Source organism: Babylonia areolata, chromosome 9 (genome assembly GCF_041734735.1).
Source record: "Babylonia areolata isolate BAREFJ2019XMU chromosome 9, ASM4173473v1, whole genome shotgun sequence".
Taxonomy (NCBI): Eukaryota; Metazoa; Mollusca; class Gastropoda; order Neogastropoda; family Buccinidae; genus Babylonia; species Babylonia areolata.
The window spans coordinates 44630137-44645136 of NC_134884.1; the positions used below are offsets into that span (position 1 = coordinate 44630137).

At 44.8% G+C, this 15000-nt stretch overlaps 1 protein-coding gene across 1 annotated transcript in view; it reads left to right on the top strand.

Annotated features, from left to right (window-relative positions):
- Positions 1-15000, top strand: part of LOC143285519 (b(0,+)-type amino acid transporter 1-like) — an 89586-nt gene that overhangs the window by 603 nt on the left and 73983 nt on the right. The window contains exon 1 of the mRNA XM_076592862.1: positions 1-384. This exon is cut by the window's left edge and continues 603 nt beyond it. The gene's annotated coding sequence lies outside the window, so the exon portion shown is untranslated. The remainder of the gene's footprint in view (positions 385-15000) is intronic.

The window sequence follows — 15000 nt, forward strand, 5'->3', positions numbered from 1 at the left end:
TTGTGTGGGGAGGAGGAGCAGGAGGAGGAGGAGGGGGGAAGGTGAAGAACTGTGAACCGAAGTTAGCAGGTGAGGAGGAACCCTTGCCTTTGGCTTCTTTGCCTTGTATTGTGGCTGGGGACTTGGCGGTTGTTAAGGGGGGATCAGCTGGCTGACTGTCTCTCGTTGTGAATGGGACGATTTGCTTTTTGATTGTTGAAAGCTTTATTATTGTTATTATTATATTATCATTATTATCATTCTAACTGGGGTGAGCATCCCGAGTCGTGTGGTGGTGCTGAGAAAGAAGAGAGACTTGTAGAACAGTGACTGTCTTGGGGTCTGTGACCAGGTGTGTCTGTGTGTGTGGACGTCATCAGGATGGACAACTGTGGACCTAGACAGGTAAGACCGATGGTGTGTGTGTGTGTGTGTGTGTGTGTGTGTGTGTGTCCGTTCATTGTACGGTTGTCGTGTTGTTTGGGGTGGTTCTTCTGTGTTGTTGTTGTTGGAACTATCGGTCTCTATATATGTCTGTGTTCTGTCTCTGTATGTCTCTGTCTCCGTCTCAGTCTATCTCTCCCTATCTCTCTCTTTCTCTGTAACTCTCTGTATCTCTCAGTCTCTATGTCTCCTTTTCCCTCTCTCCTTCTGTCTTTCTGTCTCTCCGTCTTTCTCTGTCTGTCTCTCTCTCTCTGTGATGCTCTCTTTCTCTTCATCTCCACCCCCTTCCTCTCTCTCTTCCCTCCATCTCCCTCCCCCCCTCCCGCCTCTCTCTCTCTCTCTCTCTTAGTGGAAATACACTAATCTGTTCCGAACACAGCTGTCCATGGGAGCGGTCACCGGTCCAGTTACCGTGCACTGTGTGACTGAGCAGGGTCAGTTCAGTTAGACTTCAGGTCCCTCAGTTGGACTGTGGGTCCCTCAGTTGGACTGTGGATGTCTCAGTTGATCTGTGGGTGCCTCAGTTGGACTGTGGGTGCCTCAGTTGGACTGTGGGTGCCTCAGTTGGACTGTGGGTGCCTCAGTTGGACTGTGGGTGCCTCAGTTGGACTGTGGATGCCTCAGTTGGACTGTGGGTGTCTCAGTTGGACTGTGAGTGCCTCAGTTGGACTGTGAGTGCCTCAGTTGGACTGTGAGTGCCTCAGTTGGACTGTGGGTGCCTCAGTTGGACTGTGGGTGTCTCAGTTGGACTATGGGTGCCTCAGTTGGACTGTGGGTGCCTCAGTTGGACTGTGGGTGCCTCAGTTGGACTATGGGTCCCTCTGGACTATGGGTCCCTCTGGACTATGGGTGCCTCAGTTGGACTATGGGTCCCTCTGGACTATGGGTCCCTCTGGACTATGGGTGCCTCAGTTGGACTATGGGTCCCTCTGGACTATGGGTGCCTCAGTTGGACTGTGGATGCCTCAGTTGATCTGTGGGTGCCTCAGTTGGACTGTGAGTGCCTCAGTTGGACTTTGGGTGCCTCAGTTGGACTATGGGTCCCTCTGGACTATGGGTCCCTCAGTTGGACTATGGGTCCCTCAGTTGCACTATGGGTCCCTCTGGACTATGGGTGCCTCAGTTGGACTTTGGGTGCCTCAGTTGGACTATGGGTCCCTCTGGACTATGGGTGCCTCAGTTGGACTATGGGTCCCTCTGGACTATGGGTGCCTCAGTTGGACTATCGGTGCCTCTGGACTATGGGTTCCTCTGGACTATGGGTGCCTCTGGTCTGTGGGTGCCTCAGTTGGACTGTGGATTCTTAGCCATGGTTTTTTGGTCTTTTTATATCATTCTTTTGTTGAAAGTGCACATCAACAGATAAAGGTGTAAAGTATAACCAAGTAAATATAAATATATTTTAATCAGAGTTAATTATAGCAATATATTTTTAGATGTGAAATCGTATTTCTAAATGTTTGTTAAAGCATTCAAAAAGGGTATGCATTTATTCACCAAATAAAGATGTAAAGTACAATGAGTTAATGAGAAAATAATGACAGCAATTCAACGAGTCATACGATATGATATGAATATTTATATGACGCATATCCTCAGTGAGAGACCAAACTCTAAACGCTTTACAAACACGGAATAATTAGCACAACAGGCTGCCTACCTGGGTAGAGGAGAGCTGCATTTGGGCGCCCGTCATTCGTTTCCGGTGTCATTCAGACAGTTATTTCTCTCACCCTGTCTCTATGTCTCTGTGTCTGTCTGTCTGTCTGTCTCTGCCCCACTGACATTGTTCCATGCCAAACAGCGACTGACTCCGCGAAGCCCACACAGCACGTCAAGTCAGCACATTGTCACTGTAGTGCTACCACCACCACCACCAAGTTGTAGTTTAAAGAGATAGGGTGTTGGGAAGGGGAAAGCGGGAGGGGGGTGCACGCGGCCACACAAACACACGCAAACGCGCGCGCGCGCGCACGTACGCACACACACAGAGAAACGGACACACACACACAGAATAGTGAGAGCACACACACACTCTCTCTCTCTCTCTCTCTCTCTCTCTCTCTCCCTTCATGTTTCAGAAATGGAGGAAGGCTGTTCCACAACCAACTTCCTGAGTACAAAAGACTTGATTTGTTTCGGGTAATTGCTGGTAAAGGAAGATCATTTTTGTGTGAATGCCGAGACTCGTTGACGTGAACATCATTTGCAGTAGACAGTGCAGCATTTCCATGAACACACACACACACACACACACACACACACACACACACACACACACACACACACACACATGAGTGATGGCCAAGAGGTAACGCGTCCGCCTAGGAAGCGAGAGAATCTGAGCGCACTGGTTCGAATCACGGTACAGTCGCCACTATTTTCTCCCCCTCCACTAGACCTTGAGTGGTGGTCTGGACGCTAGTATTCGGATGAGACGATAAACCGAGGTCCCGTGTGCAGCATGCACTTAGCGCACGTAAAAGAACCCACGGCAACAAAAGGGTTGTCCCTGGCAAAATTCTGTAGGAAAATCCACTTCGATTGGAAAAACAAATAAAACTGCACGCAGGAAAAAATACCCCCCAAAAAATGGGTGGCGCTGTCAGTGTAGCAACGCGCTCTCCCTGGGGAGAGCAACCCGAATTTCACACAGAGAAATCTGTTGTGACAAAAAATAGAAATACAATACAATACAATGCAGTACAACACACACACACACACACACACACACACACACACACACACACACACACACACACTCAAATCTTTCAAGCATATACATGAAGGCCAGAACTGACGGTTCTTCATGTTTCCTACAAGGATTAAAATAAATGGACCAGCAGACACGTAGCACACAAAGTACTGACTCTTCAGCTAACGATTGTGAGATAGTGCATTGTGCTAAATAGGAAATTGTTCAGAACACAAAAGTGCTGAATAAACCTTGACTAAGATAGTGCATTGTGTTAATAGGAAATTGTTCAGAACACAAGATTGCTGAATAACCTTGACTGAGATAGTGCACTGGGCTAAACAGGAACTGCTCAGAACACAAAAGTGCTGAATAAACCTTGACTAAGATAGTGCATTGTGTTAATAGGAAATTGTTCAGAACACAAGATTGCTTAATAACTTTGACTAAGGTGGTGGATTGTGTTAATAGGAAATTGTTCAGAACACAAAATTGCTGAATAAACCTTGACTAAGATAGTGCATTGTGTTAATAGGAAATTGTTCAGAACACAAAATTGCTGAATAACCTTGACTAAGATGGTGCATTGTGCTTAACAGGAAATTGTTCAGAACACAAATATGCTGAATATACCTTCATCAAGATAGTGCACTGTGCTTGATAGGAACTGCTCAGAAGACAAAATTGCTGAATAAACCTTGACAAAGATGGTGCATTGTGCTGAATAGGAAATTGTTCAGAACACAGAATTGCTGAATGAACCCTGATTTTCACCCACCATCAAGGCACTTCTTGGGATCCGAACTTAAAACTCTACGGGTGGGAACACCATGGCACTAACCAATACAGTCACTCGGCTCATTGCCGGTCTGTCTGATCCAATCACCGTGCTGTGTTCCAACGTGCCATTGCCCTTCTGTGTGTACGTGGCAGGGACTGGTTGTCCCGGACCATCAGAGACCAGCCTGTCTTAAGCCTGCGGCCTTTTCGTTGATCCAGTAAAAGCGGCTTTCATCAAAGTGCGGAGATTTACGTTGAATGGCAGGTGGTTAATATAGTAAGTCTGGCGTCTGAAGTCTGAATGGTTTATTGATTAGGCCTTTTCTGTCCGTGACAATAGGGGGTGGGGAGACAGAGACAGAGACAGAGAGAGGGCATGATGATTTATTGTCAAAAGCATTTACAGCCATTTTGACAAGAGGGGGATAACAAAAAACAAAATAAACAAATGCAACGAAACACACACCGCAACAACTGTATGCAAGAAAAGGGTAGGGAAAAGGAACAGCAAAAAAGCAAACAACATATGGACCATCCATCGTCATAATTCATTTGCTTATAATTTATAATCATTAGTTAATCTCTTTATTCATTAGCATTAGGGAGTCGCCATCTGTGTATAATTGTGTACATTTTACTTGGTTCTTTATACTGTCTGCCCATTTTCTAGTGCTTTCTGCCTACAGTTAAGTGCTACAGTAAGAAATTTGGACATAGCTGTTACCATTACTTCGTTCTCCTTTTTTAGCACGTGTTGCATGCGGGTCAAGTCATTAACGGGACTTCAGTCTGTGGTGAAGGGATATCTATTGAGAGACAGAGACAGAGACACAGAGAGAGACAGACAGGGAGACAGATAGTTAAATAGGTAGGCAGAGAGAGCGAAAAGACAAGATGAGAGAGAGAGAGGGGGGGGAGGGGGGTTGTTCCCATATTTGTTCATTTAGATACGGTGCATGTACTCCTATTCATAGAACAATTATGTGTTGAAACTAATACAAAAGAAACACATGGAGAATAAGAAAACTTTGTATTTGACACATGTTAAATCAATACATGTTAAATCAATACATGTTAAATCAATATGTCTCGGGGAAAAAATGTTGCAGGATTTGTGTCATTCATCAGAAATTCGTTGTACAAAGTTTTGAATCTTTTAAAATTTACTTCATGTTTTAGAAATGGAGGAAGTCTGTTCCATAACCAACTTCCTGAGTACAATTAAAGACTTGATTTGTTTAGGGTAATTGCTGGTAAAGGAAGATCAATTTTGTGTGAATGCCGGAACTCGTTGACGTGAACATTATTTGCAGTTGACAGTGGAACATTTCCAGGAACAATTTTTATGCACAAGGATTTCCTTGTTGAGCAGCAGTTTGGACTCTGCGGAAGAATGTTGAGAATTTTGTAGTCAGCATCAGTTAATGAAGTAGACTTGTTTAATCAAGGTAAGTTTGATGGCACGTTTATATTGTATTGTATTGTATTGTATTTCTCTTTTTGTCACAACAGATTTCTCTGTGTGAAATTCGAGCTGCTCTCCATAGGGAGAGCGCGTCGCTACACTACAGCGCCACCCATATATATATATATATATTTTTTTTTTTTTCCCTGCATGCAGTTTTATTTGTTTTTTTCCTATAAACACAAGCCAAAGATTTAATCATAATATTACTCACCAAAATTCCCTAAGAGTACATGCATAATCAATGGACGATTGAAGTAAGAATAAATGAAGATTTTTCGAGCATGTAAGATTGATAATTTCTTAATCTTTTTAAGCTAGTAAGTTCTGGAAGCAATTTTTGGGGGGTAAGGGTTTGAATATGTGTGACCAGGATAAGTTAGGATCAATGGTTGCACCAAGTAGCTTATGATTTGACACTTCTTCAGTTTTTTCATTTTCAGGGTAGAGGGGAACTAGGTTGGTAGTTCGATTTTGACGTTTTTGTCTTGTACAAACCATCATTAATGTCTTCATTGTTTTCGGATGAAGGGCCAAATCATTCAATTGTGACCAGATAAGAAGAATACTGATATTTTCCTGCAAACTGCTGCATACTACATGTGGATCTGTGCGACAAGTATCGATGGTAGTGTCATCGGCAAACAGTTCGCATGACGTTTTTGTCTTGTACAAACCATCATTAATGTCTTCATTGTTTTCGGATGAAGGGCCAAATCATTCAATTGTGACCAGATAAGAAGAATACTGATATTTTCCTGCAAACTGCTGCATACTACATGTGGATCTGTGTGACAAGTATCGATGGTAGTGTCATCGGCAAACAGTTCGCATGACGTTTTTGTCTTGTACAAACCATCATTAATGTCTTCATTGTTTTCGGATGAAGGGGCAAATCATTCAATTGTGACCAGTTAAGAAGAATACTGATATTTTCCTGCAAACTGCTGCATACTACATGTGGATCTGTGTGACAAGTATCGATGGTAGTGTCATCGGCAAACAGTTCGCATGACGTTTTTGTCTTGTACAAACCATCATTAATGTCTTCATTGTTTTCGGATGAAGGGCCAAATCATTCAATTGTGACCAGATAAGAAGAATACTGATATTTTCCTGCAAACTGCTGCATACTACATGTGGATCTGTGTGACAAGTATCGATGGTAGTGTCATCGGCAAACAGTTCGCATGACGTTTTTTTGTGAATAAAGGTAAGTCATTTATGTACAATGAGAAGAATAGAGGACCAAGTACAGGTCCATGTGGTACACCGATTTCACTTGGCAGAATTGTTATTTAGGCACACACAGAGAAAGAGGGACACAGACAGACAGACAGACAGACAAACAGAGAGAGTAAAAAAGAAACCACACACACACGCGCGCGCGCGCATGAAGGTGGAAGAGGAGGAGAGAGGAAAGAGGGGGGTCGGGAAAAAAAAAAGCGCAGAGTAAGCGAGCAAGAGAAAAATAGATTGAAAACGAGAGAGAGAGAGAGAGAGAGAGGGAGAGAGAGGGAGAGATGAACAGACAGACAGACAGGCAGACCATATTTGATGTCCATCATGAGACGCGAGCTTTGTGTAGCCAGGACGTTTCGTTCAAATAAACCCGGTCCTTCGTGGCTTTTTTTATGCACAAATCCTGTTTATGTGTGTGTGACTCACAGTGTGTGTTTGTGTGTCTGTGTGTCTGCGTGTGCATGCGTTCGTGCGTATGACTGTACCCATGTTTATGCACATGTATTCCAACGTACACGGAAATCGATAGAATAAGGTGAAGGATTTTTACGCGAAGGGGTGAGGGTGGGGTTTAAGGATCGATCGTATATCACAACACACATAGCTCACAGAGCATTGCTGGCTTCTGAGTCATGTCGGACACAGTGCCCCGTGCCACAATCAGACAGTTGTTCCCTGTCGTGTACTGAACTACCACGCAAAGACGCGCGTGCATATACTCATGTAGGCTAATGTCATTTGTAGACTGATTTAAAAAATACAACACCCCCCCTATCCCTCACACCCTAACTCTCCCCGAACATTGAGAATGTCTGTGTTGTGTGTGTGTCACCCCTCTCCCTCCTCCCCTCCCGTGTCCCTTTGGTTTGTGTGTTTAATCCCAGTTCGCTGTTTTATAAAATTATGCCTTTGTCTGCCAGTCCCTTTGTCTGTCTGTCTGTCTGTCTGTCTGTCTCTTTCTTTGCCCTGAGGGCTGAATGGAAAAACCAACGTACAAAAAGCAAAGAAACAGACAAGAACAAAAAAAGCTTGTATTATTTAAAAAAAAAAATATATATATATATGTATGAATATCCTTTTTAAATAAAGACGTTCTTCTCTCCCTCTTTCTCTCTCTCTCTCTCTCTCTCTCTCTCTCTCTCTCTCTCTCTCTCTGTCTCTCTCTGTCTCTTTGTCTCTGTTTCCATGTCTCTCTGTGTGTCTCTCTATGTGTCTCTTTCTGTCTCTTTGTCTCTCTGTCTCTGTCTCTCTGTATCTGTCTGCGGTGTTATGTTACATGATTATCTAAATATACTACCCCTGTTAATTTACACCACCCCTTCATGAGGGGCTATGGCCTGTATTGAATAAAACATCCGTACCCGTACCTGTATCTGTGTGTCTCTCTCTCCTCCCTGTCACACTTGATACTCACTGTAGTCTGTTGGCACTCACTGTAGTCTGTTGGCACTCAGTGTAGTCTGTCACACTTACATTCAATGTATCAGTGTAGTCTGTCACACTTACATGCAATGTATCAGTGTAGTCTGTCACACTTACATTCAATGTATCAGTGTAGTCTGTCACACTTACATTCAATGTATCAGTGTAGTCTGTCACACTTGACACTCAGTGTAGTCTGTTGGCAGTCAGTGTAGTCTGTTACACTTGATACTCAGTGTAGTCTGTCACACTTGACACTCAGTGTAGTCTGTCACACTTGACACTCAGTGTAGTCTGTTGACACTCAATGTAGTCTGTCACACTTGATACTCAGTGTAGTCTGTCACACTTGACACTCAGTGTAGTCTGTTGACACTCAATGTAGTCTGTCACACTTGACACTCAATGTAGTCTGTCACACTTGACACTCAGTGTAGTCTGTTGGCACTCAGTGTAGTCTGTTGACACTCAATGTAGTCTGTCACACTTGACACTCAATGTAGTCTGTCACACTTGACACTCAGTGTAGTCTGTCACACTTGACACTCAATGTAGTCTGTCACACTTGACACTCAGTGTAGTCTGTTGACACTCAATGTAGTCTGTCACACTTGACACTCAGTGTAGTCTGTTGACACTCAGTGTAGTCTGTTGACACTTGATACTCAGTGTAGTCTGTCACACTTGACACTCAGTGTAGTCTGTTGACACTCAATGTAGTCTGTCACACTTGACACTCAGTGTAGTCTGTTGACACTCAATGTAGTCTGTCACACTTGATACTCAGTGTAGTCTGTCACACTTGACACTCAGTGTAGTCTGTTGACACTCAATGTAGTCTGTCACACTTGACACTCAGTGTAGTCTGTTGACACTCAATGTAGTCTGTCACACTTGATACTCAGTGTAGTCTGTCACACTTGACACTCAGTGTAGTCTGTTGACACTCAATGTAGTATGTCACACTTGACACTCAGTGTAGTCTGTTGACACTCAATGTAGTCTGTCACACTTGATACTCAGTGTAGTCTGTCACACTTGACACTCAGTGTAGTCTGTTGACACTCAATGTAGTCTGTCACACTTGACACTCAATGTAGTCTGTCACACTTGACACTCAGTGTAGTCTGTTGGCACTCAGTGTAGTCTGTTGACACTCAATGTAGTCTGTCACGCTTGACACTCAATGTAGTGTGTTACACTTGACACTCAATGTAGTCTGTTGCATTTGACACTCAATGTAGTCTGTCACACTTGACACTCAGTGTAGTCTGTCACACTTGAAACTCAGTGTAGTCTGTTGCACTTGACACTCAATGTAGTCTGTCACACTTGACACTAAATGTAGTCTGTTACACTTGACACTCAGTGTAGTCTGTCACACTTGACACTCAGTGTAGTCTGTTGACACTCAATGTAGTCTGTCACACTTGACACTCAATGTAGTCTGTCACGCTTGACACTCAATGTAGTGTGTTACACTTGACACTCAATGTAGTCTGTTGCATTTGACACTCAATGTAGTCTGTCACCCTTGACACTCAGTGTAGTCTGTTGACACTCAATGTAGTCTGTCACGCTTGACACTCAATGTAGTGTGTTACACTTGACACTCAATGTAGTCTGTTGCATTTGACACTCAATGTAGTCTGTCACACTTGACACTCAGTGTAGTCTGTCACACTTGAAACTCAGTGTAGTCTGTTGCACTTGACACTCAATGTAGTCTGTCACACTTGACACTAAATGTAGTCTGTTACACTTGACACTCAGTGTAGTCTGTTGCACTTGACACTCAATGTAGTCTGTCACACTTGACACTAAATGTAGTCTGTTACACTTGACACTCAGTGTAGTCTGTTGCACTTGACACTCAATGTAGTCTGTCACACTTGACACTAAATGTAGTCTGTTACACTTGACACTCAATGTAGTCTGTCACACTTGACACTAAATGTAGTCTGTTACACTTGACACTCAATGTAGTCTGTCACACTTGACACTCAATGTAGTCTGTCACACTTGACACTAAATGTAGTCTGTTACACTTGACACTCAGTGTAGTCTGTTACACTTGACACTCAGTGTAGTCTGTTGCACTTGACACTCAATGTAGTCTGTCACACTTGACACTAAATGTAGTCTGTTGCACTTGACACTCAATGTAGTCTGTTACACTTGACACTCAGTGTAGTCTGTTGCACTTGACACTCAATGTAGTCTGTCACACTTGACACTAAATGTAGTCTGTTGCACTTGACACTCAATGTAGTCTGTTACACTTGACACTCAGTGTAGTCTGTTGCACTTGACACTCAGTGTAGTCTGTCACACTTGACACTAAATGTAGTCTGTTGCACTTGACACTCAATGTAGTCTGTTACACTTGACACTCAGTGTAGTCTGTTGCACTTGACACTCAATGTAGTCTGTCACACTTGACACTAAATGTAGTCTGTTACACTTGACACTCAGTGTAGTCTGTTACACTTGACACTAAATGTAGTCTGTTGCACTTGACACTCAATGTAGTCTGTTGCACTTGACACTCAGTGTAGTCTGTTGCACTTGACACTCAATGTAGTCTGTCACACTTGACACTCAATGTAGTGTGTTACACTTGACTCTCAGTGTAGTCTGTTGCACTTGACACTCAATGTAGTCTGTCACACTTGACACTAAATGTAGTCTGTTACACTTGACACTCAGTGTAGTCTGTTGCACTTGACACTCAATGTAGTCTGTCACACTTGACACTAAATGTAGTCTGTTACACTTGACACTCAGTGTAGTCTGTTACACTTGACACTCAGTGTAGTCTGTCACACTTGACACTAAATGTAGTCTGTTACACTTGACACTCAGTGTAGTCTGTCACACTTGACACTCAATGTAGTCTGTCACACTTGACACTCAATGTAGTCTGTTGCACTTGACACTCAATGTAGTCTGTCACACTTGACACTCAATGTAGTCTGTTGCACTTGACACTCAATGTAGTCTGTTACACTTGACACTCAATGTAGTCTGTTGCACTTGACACTAAATGTAGTCTGTCACACTTGACACTCAATGTAGTCTGTCACACTTGACACTCAGTGTAGTCTGTTACACTTGACACTCAGTGTAGTCTGTCACACTTGACACTCAATGTAGTCTGTCACACTTGACACTAAATGTAGTCTGTTACACTTGACACTCAGTGTAGTCTGTTGCACTTGACACTCAGTGTAGTGTAGTCTGTCACACTTGACACTCAGTGTAGTCTGTCACACTTGACACTCAGTGTAGTCTGTCACACTTGACACTCTCTGCTTTGTTCACTTCTATCTGCGCTGTCCGGGTTTTCCTTCCGTTGCATCCGTTTGTTCAGTGGGTTGACCTGTAAACAGGGACTTGAAGCTGGTCTTCCCCAGAAAACCATCCACATTTCTTTGGAATCCAGTGTCACACAACGCTTGGGAGATCTTCCCCAACAGAAGGTCAGGATTGTTGTCGAGAAAGGAATGTGTTAGATTAGACAGTTATATACTCTCTCTGTCTCTGTCCGCTTCTCTGTCTGCCTGTCTGTCTGTCTGTCTGTCTATGTCTCTCTCTCTCTCTCCCTCTCTCTCCCTCTCGAAGGAACGTTGTTTTGTTTCATTATTTGCTTTCACCATTTCATTCCGTTTATTATAATGGTTTGTAATAAAATGAAAGTATATTGATGCATTTACCCATGCCATAAGGACCTCATGACCAGTGTCATAAAAGTGCCAAAGCGTGAAAGCGTCTCTCTCTCTCTCTCTCTCTCTCTCTCTCTCTCCCTCTCTCTCTTATTGTAATGCGTGCTCACTATATCCCCTATATCCCCTCATGGGCCACGGTCTTTATTGAATTAAAAAAAAAATGTCCGTGTCTGTGCCTCCAACCCCCCACCTCCAAATCGCCCCCCCCCCTCCTCCCCCTCCCCCCCCTCCCCCCGCCTCCCCACGCACCCCCCACCCCCCCACCCCCTTCTCTCTCTCTCGATCGGTGCCAGGCTGTTTAAGTAAACATCTCTTTACCCCCCCCCCCCTCCCCCGCACTCCCCTTCCACCCGCCATGCTCAGCCTAAGTGACCTCAACCTGACGACAGATTGTTCGAGGTCAGACACAGTGTGTACGGCTTGAAAAACAACTTCAGGATGTTTGTTTGGACCGATAAGGAAGTCGATGTGGTTCGATCCGGCTTTCGTTTTTGTTCTGTGTTGTTTCCACCCCCACCCCCACCTCCGTGTGTTTGTCAAGTGTTGTGCCCACACTAAGTGATGGTTGCTCTGGCGGATCGCACAATGATCCGGCTGACATCTAAAGCTCCTCACAGATAAGGTTCTCGAAGCGTCTCTTTTCGCGAGCAGAAGGTCGGATCCATTGCGGATTTCACGGAGAAAGATCTGGGCTTCGAGCCGACGCATTGCATGGGCCAGTGGAAAATCCGGAATGTCGACCAGTACTTTGCTTGGGATATGATGTGGGTCAGCTATTCTCTAGAGATACGATATGGGAGAAATCTGGACTGTGGAGCAATTATTCTCTAAGGATAATTTAAGGGGAAATCTGGACTGTCAAGCAATTATTCTCCAGGGGTATTAAAAGGTGAAATCTAGACTGTCAAGCAGTTTTTTTTCTCCAGGGATATCATATGGTGAAATCTGGACTGTCAGTCAGTTTTTTCTCTAGGATATTATAAAGGGGAAATTGGGCTGTCAAGCAGTTCTTCTCTGGGAATATTATAAAGGGAAATCTGGACTGTCAAGCAGTTCTTCTCTGGGAATATTATAAAGGGAAATCTGGACTGTCAAACAGTTCTTCTCTGGGAATATTATAAAGGGAAATCTGGACTGTCAAGCAGTTCTTCTCTGGGAATATTATAAAGGGAAATCTGGACTGTCAAGCAGTTCTTCTCTGGGAATATTATAAAGGGAAATTTGGACTGTCAAGCAGTTCTTCTCTGGGAATATTATAAAGGGAAATTTGGACTGTCAAGCAGTTCTTCTCTGGGAATATTATAAAGGGAAATCTGGACTGTCAAGCAGTTCTTCTCTGGGAATATTATAAAGGGAAATTTGGACTGTCAAACAGTTCTTCTCTGGGAATATTATAAAGGGAAATCTGGACTGTCAAGCAGTTCTTCTCTGGGAATATTATAAAGGGAAATCTGGACTGTCAAGCAGTTCTTCTCCAGGGATATCATAAGGGGAAATGTAGACTGTCAGTCAGTTCTTCTCCAGGGATATCATAAGGGGAAATGTAGACTGTCAGTCAGTTCTTCTCCAGGGATATCATAAGGGGAAATAATTATGGACTGTCGGTCAGTTCTTCTCCAGGGATATCATAAGGGGAAATGTAGACTGTCAGTCAGTTCTTCTCCAGGGATATCATAAGGGGAAATAATTATGGACTGTCGGTCAGTTCTTCTCCAGGGATATCATAAGGGGAAATAATTATGGACTGTCGGTCAGTTCTTCTCCAGGGATATTATGGGGAAATCTGGACTGCTTACCAACTCTTCTCTGTGGATTTAAGTTGGGGAATATGGACTATCAATCAGTCCTTCTCCAGAGATATTATGGGGAAATCTGGACTGTCAACCACTGCTTCTCTGGAGATATTACGTGGGTGAAATGTGGACTCGTTGGGTTCTTTTTTTTGGGGGGGTGGGTGTGTGTGTGTGGGGGGGGGATGGAATGGGGTGTTGGGTGGGTAAGGGCAGGTTGGAGGGGCCGGGGGGTGGGGGTGGGGGCGCTTCTGTGAAGGAGGAGGCTAAGCTGCGGGGGTCGTGGCGAGACTCCATACACCTTTGCCTATTTCTAAGGCTATTTCTGGAACTGTGCCATGATGCTGGCAGTCGCGTGCAGCGCAGACACGTACGCCGCGCGCGCGCGCGCGCGGGCGCACACACACACACACACACACACACACACACACACACACACACACACACACACACACTGTCTCTCTCTGTGTGTCTCTTTCTGTCTGTCTGTCTGTCTGTCTGTCTGTCTCTCTCTCTCTCTCTCTCTCTCACGCAATTAGATGTGGCATCGGTTCACGTGAGCACGCGAGCGCGCACGTGCCAGTGCTCCTCCGCAGCAGGCTCTGTGTCTGTCAATGTTGCTGTCTGTGTCCTGTCTGTCTGTCTGTCTGTCTGTCTTCAGATGTATCGCTCTTTCTTTCTCCTCTTCTCTTTCTGCCTGTCATCATCCTTTCTTTATGGCAGTGTCCGTATGTGTGTGTGTGTGTGTGTGTGTGTGTGTGTGTGTGTGCGTGCGTGTGTGTGTGTATGTGTGTGTGTGTGTGTGAGTGAGTGAGAGAGAGAGAGAGAGAGAGAAGAAATGACACCAGCGGAAGATCCATTGCACATAACTTGCTGTGTTATTAGATCTGTTAGTCGGATTCCTACAGGAGGGGGTGAGGAGGGGAGGGGAAGGGGTTAGGATGATGTGAGAGGGAGGGGGGTGGTTAGGATGATGTGAGAGGGAGGGGGGTGGTCAGGATGATGTGAGAGGGAGGGGGGGGTTAGGATGATGTGAGAGGGAGGGGGGTTAGGATGATGTGAGAGGGAGGGGGGTGGTTAGGATGATGTGAGAGAGGGGGGGGGGTTAGGATGATGTGAGAGGGGGGCTTAGGATGATGTGAGAGAGAGGGGGGGTTAGGATGATGTGAGAGAGGGGGGGGTTAGGATGATGTGAGAGGGGGGGGGTTAGGATGATGTGAGAGGGGGGTGGTTAGGATGATGTGAGAGAGGGGGGGGGGGGGGTTAGGATGATGTGAGAGAGGGGGGGGGGTTAGGATGATGTGAGAGAGGGGGGGTTAGGATGATGTGAGAGAGGGGGGGGTTAGGATGATGTGAGAGAGGGGGGGGGGGTTAGGATGATGTGAGAGAGGGGGGTGGTTAGGATGATGTGAGAGAGGGGGGGGTTTAGGATGATGTGAGAGAGGGGGGGGGGTA